The following is a 6,000-nucleotide window of genomic DNA, read 5'->3' on the forward strand; positions in this document are numbered from 1 at the left end:
GAGACAACCCACGCAGACGCGGGGAGAACATGCAACCTCCACAGAGAAAGACCCGGACTGATGGTGGAATCAAACTCAGGACCTTCTTGCTGTGAGGCCACAGTGCTAACCACAGCGCCACCGTGCTGTGATCAAGTGGGAAACATGGCCTATCATAGGAGGGCTCCAACCAGGTCCGGCACTCTTTCCGGCACTTTTCCTTTTCCACTGGTCTGTTCCTCCGGCCTGCAGGCTCATCTCTAGCCCCAATTGGGATCCCGAGCAACAGGTGTAGGTGGTAGTTTCCGGATCTTTTCACCCACGCTTCCTGTTCCCCACCGCAGAATGCCACATTTTTAATCCTCATGACAGAAAATGTAATATTTTCTTTTTCTCATACGTATCTGGATTGTTCTAAATAGTTGTTAGCTTACTTGGAATAAGTGAATATTTATTTTCTAATTCCCACCAGGCTGTCAGGTATAATGCTTCAAACTGGAGGTAATGAAAGGCAGGTTAGAGATTTTTACACTTGTATCTTTACCATAACTCTTCTTGCTGTTCATCCTCCTGCCACCAGGTGGCGCCATGTAACCTTCTAATGAGTATCAGGTGTGGGAGTTTGGGCAGCTAATGAGACACACATCACGTGGTAGTGTAGTGTGTTTTTATGGTGTGGTTCTGTTGAATGTCTGAGCTCAGTGTTTATTTATTTAAACTCAGCATCAATGAATCTGAACAGCTCAGTGAAAACAAACTGAGTCAGTGGTTTTAAACTGTCATCAATAAACTGGCTGAATATCCAGTCTGACTGATTTAGTGTGTGTACTGTTCATGAAAGGATCAGTGTTGCGTTCAGGAAACGTTTGATAAAATCAGACACATAATAATCAGAGACATGGACTTTAATCAAAGTGACGTCCACTCTCTGAGTTGAAAGCAGAGCTGAATGTGTTTCTGTATTTAATCGTACAGGTTTGAACTCTCTCAGCAGGTGTTTCAGTGTGTGTGTGTCAGTGATCACTGTCAGCATCTCTCAGTTTTTATTACCATGTTCATTTTAAAGATCAGTGTTTGAAACCTTACGATGTAACTGCAGCCCATGCAGCAGTATATGAATGACTAACCTGGTATTGTGGATGGATTATCTCAGTTGTTCTCCTGGCTGAAGTTTGGTCCGTTTACAGCATGGGTCCCAGCTCCAGGCCTCGAGGGCCGGTGTCCTGCAGTTTTTAGATGTGTCCGTAATCCAACACAGCTGATTCAAATGGCTAAATGACCTCCTCAACATGTCCTGCAGTTCTCCAGGGGCCTGGTAATGAACTAATCATTTGATTCAGGTGTGTAAAGACGGTGTGTAGAGAGGGTGAGATCTAAAACCTGCAGGACACCGGCCCGCGATTGCATTTGTCCATAACCATCAGGAACCCTCACATTAACTTTTATTGAGTGGAAAAAGGTTAGCGTTCATCTTCCAGCTTCACTGTGTTTATGCTATGCTAACATAACAGTGTGGCCACATGCAGCACATCATTATATACCAGCCAGCCCAACTTCAGTAACCCTACAAACGTCACTGCTGTTTAGTTTTCATTTATGTTGGAAGTGATAGCAGAGCTGTACGTTTGAATTTCTGCTGTGGCAGTTAGGCTGCCGGATTTTTGGCTTCGCAACCCTCCTTCATGGTCCATCCACATCGAGGCTCAGTTTGCTCTTCAGCTGACGTCACAAAATGCCATCATGTGGCGGCCTCACTGTCCACCCGCCGTGTGATGACCCTCCTCTGGGATCCCCCCCACACAAGGGAAATACAGCGCTCTCAAGGCGCTGCTGCTGCGGCGCTACTCCCTCTCTGACGCAGAGTGGGCTGAGAGACTCCTCTCTCTCTCGGGCCTGGGTGATGGTACTGCTCACAACTCATGGAGAGCACGCTGTCCTTTATAGGAACAGATGACAGCGGATTCCTCTTCACTCACATCTTCCTCCAACAGTTCCCAGAGCGAGGTGGCCACACCAGCTCCCCGCTGCTGGCTGCGAAGGATTACTGCTCGCTTGCAGAAGAAACAGATCGCATTCTCCTGGCTACCAGAAGCTTCAGCATCCAGGCGACAGTTCCCGACTCACCGACGGCATCTCCCGCACCCCCACGATTCTCCCGGGGCCTCTCATTGACAGACTCATCTATAGTGGCAGCACAGCGGCACCGCAGGTGTTTTTGCCATCAGTGTTTTGGGACTCTCCACCATTTGACCTCGGAACTGAAGAAGCTTCTCAGATGAAACATCTTCAAGAAACTTAAAGAAGTCCAGACACTTTTCTTTCCAAGCTCCTTAGACTACAATGACCTGGATGACTGAGAGCCCTCACAGAAATGTCAACTATAATATCCTATTAGAACAATTAGAGCATGGTTACAGGTGCTGCCAGCCTCACTCACAGCCATTCAGGAAGCTCGCCAACCCCTGTGCTGGCCTCCCTGGCTGCCTGTGCCTTTTAGAGTTCATTTTAAAATTCTCATGTTTTTAAAATGTTTCACAGTCTTGCCCCGCCTTACCTCTCTGAGCATCTACATCCCCACACAGCCTGTCGGTCTCTCAGGTCAGCTGACCAGCTGCTCCTGGAAGTACCGTGATCCACGAGGAAGCTCAGAGGGGGCGGGGCCTTTTCTATCGCGGCTCCTAAATTATGGAATAGCTTAATAATAATTAATTAAACAAATTAATAATTTTATGTTTTTATTTATATCTTATGTAATTGTAACTAATAACCAATGTTATTCTGCTCCCTCTCCGACCAATATCACCAGTATCATAATCAGCAATATTACCCAACAGATATTAAATTGAATATTTAATATTTGTTTCATCCCCCATCACACGCTGCTACTCCCTTTATTCTATTGCACAACACTTTGTCACTTTCTAGAATCGCCTGCACTGATAGTTAAGTTCTTTATCCTCCAGGATACAGCCATTTATATTTGATACTATGTCTTGCACTATCCTACTACTGTATATTACTGTATACTACTATTCTTACTGTATATATTATAGATCTTATTCATCTGTCCCTCTGTCTCTCCTGCTGCTTTCAGCATGTACATGACAAAAGAATTTCCCTCGGGATCAATAAAGTTCTTCTTATTCTTCATTTTACTGTATAGTTCCAGTGTACTGCACGTTAGTCAGCTGTGGTTGTTTTAAAGTGTTTTATGAATGCATTTGACAATGATGATGATGATGATGATGAAGCCTTCAGCAATCCCCTCCCGAGGCACTCACCACCTGATGTAACAACCCTGGTTATTGTGGTATGGCACCAGTAGGGGGTGCTGTCCTACTATTGTGGTAGTTGGGGAGACTGTTCTGTTTAACTGCCTGGTCTCCGAGTTGTCCGGCTAACATCCACACCACATGCCCGCGGGACCTGCTAGCCACTCCTTCCTTGCCAGACTGCCGTTACACTGCCTGCAGAGTAAGCCACATCAGATGAGACTGCTTTGTTTGTCCACATCCTCGGTTTCTCAGCTAATCAACCATCTCTGTCTGTTCCAGAGAGCCACGCTCGAGTTTCCCACACCTCGATTAGTCCCCTGTGAATAGTTAGTAGCTGTGACATTCTGTGCACATCTCCCCACATAAACTCTCCTCATCTGTATTTTGTGAATAAAGTCTGTGTACACGTTAAAAACTGCATTTCATAGGTCCACGTGCACGTACTGGCCTCTGGGCCCGCCTTGACAGGCGAGCTGCAGAGAGGCATGTAGGACTGCAACTCTTCTTCACCGTCCCAACTCTGGATAGTCACGCTTTGACAGGTTACTGAATTTACGTAGCGAGTGGTCAGTAAACATCTTACCTCTGCTGGATCAGGTGGACCCTACGCAGTTGGCATTTAAGCCACAAAGGGGGTGAAATGAAAGAAGATGCAGCGCTGCTTTCAGGTGATACCGTTGCACATCAGTTACAACGAACAGATGCTCAGGTAAGAATTGTATTTGTTGGTTTGACTTCAGCTTTGAGGACAATGAGGACACAGGTTTTATTGCAGCACTTAATTAAGACGAGGCTAACTCCAGGGCTGATTCACTGGATCAGATTTATTACTGATCGTCCACAGAAAGTTTGTATGAATCATGTTTTATCTAAAGAAATCATTGTTAGCTCTGGAGCGTGTGTCAAGGGTGTGTCTGATTAACACCTGACACAGAGCGAATCAGCTACGAGCTAAGCTAAGCTGGCCAATCCCCAAATACACAGAGAGTGTGGTTTGGCTGAAGCGAGTGGAGATCACACAAGGGAACAAGAAGTGATGAGTTTTCAATTAAAGTTGCTACACAGATCAGCAAAAACACCACTGTTCGTAGGAACGGAACAGGAAGTGATACTCAACACTAGGGGTGCAACGATACACAAAATTCACGGTTCGGTTCGGTTCGATACTTTGGTGTCACGGTTCGATATTTTTTCGATACAAAAATAATGTTCATGCATTTTTAATTTGTCATTTATTAAAATTATAAATATATATTTTAACTCAAAAGTACAGTTTTTAAATTTAACCCTAACCCTTGTGCGTGTTTTTTATTTTGACAGCGAATGCGCACCTGCGGACCACTTATGTGCAGCCCTGGTTATTTAGCTCGTCATATTGCAGCCACAGAAATTCTTTTGTCCATGAAACCATAAAGCTGCACTTTCTTTTTGCCTTATAGTCTGATTTGTCATACCTTCTCCGTTTTGTGGTAAGCTTTTCTTTGGCTGTCACTTCTTCACCCTGACCTGTCTTATTTGGCTCAGCAGAACTGAAATGCTTTTACACGCTCACTCACAGAAGCTCAGCGATTCTCTGCGCGATCAACCTCTCACATGTTTAAGCTTGCTGCGGGAGATTTCACTTGTCATGTTTGCATAGTAAGCTAACGATTAATAAGACGATGTCAGAGGAATTGGTGCACAAATTATCATCACTCACAGATCAGTGCTGTCGCTCTCTATACACAGTTCGCACGATTGCAAAGTGAAAGCAAAAAAACAAGCGCAAATTCAAACGCGACTTCAATATGTCACATATTGACAGTGGCTCACCGATGCCAATGACATAATTACCCAGCTACATTTCTGACAGAATGCAAAAGCATTGACATATATTTTTCCTACAATAGCCCGACGGGCAGGGCAGAGATAGATTTTGGTAGCCCGACTGAAAAAATCGCTAGCTCCGGGACGTCGGGCTAGCGATATTGCAAGCCCTGTATCTGATTGAGGAATCACTCATCTTTGGAAAAGAGAGTTTATTACAGAGAAATGTCTCTTTCCAAAATAAAAGCTATACTATCCGCTTCTTCTGGGCTATATTCTCAGCAGCATAAGGAGAATCATGTGCTAACAGCTGTCTAAATGACTCGGCTAAAGTTAGTAGCATGCTTGTTGTTTTTGTCTTTGCACTAGGATGATGTCGGCGTAAATGTGCAGTCATATTCGTTGTGTTCCCACTAGTGCTTTCAGGTTAATCTCGTTGAAATGACCTTAACGCCACAACAGGGCAAATCTCCGTTAACGAGCTACCGCCGATTGCTCTGTGCATGGGGCTGGGCTAGACGGCAAACACTTTAACGAGCTAACTGCGCTAACACACTAGTTCACACCAATGTAATTGAGCATTGCATGGCACATCCAACATACTGTTTTACTTTAGTCCATGACTCGCTTACCTTCAGGGTCATACGTCACATGAAAACCAAAATAATTCCAAACGCCAGATCTGAATGAGGGTGGGGGAGGTGCCCTGCGCTCTTCCTTCTGACTATGCTGTCTGTGTTGAGCGCTCAGTGGATCTGCGCTCGACAGTGCAGCCTAGGCGGAGTAGTCGAACACAGATTCACTGAGCGCTCAACACAGACAGCATCGTCAGAAGGAAAATTGATAAAATAAATTACAAATGTTATATTGTTCGATACATATGCGTACCGAACCGAAAGCACTGTATCGAACGGTTCAATATCGATACGAATATCGTTGC

Source organism: Simochromis diagramma, unplaced genomic scaffold (assembly GCF_900408965.1).
Source record: "Simochromis diagramma unplaced genomic scaffold, fSimDia1.1 OVJJ01000674.1, whole genome shotgun sequence".
Lineage (NCBI taxonomy): Eukaryota > Metazoa > Chordata > Actinopteri > Cichliformes > Cichlidae > Simochromis > Simochromis diagramma.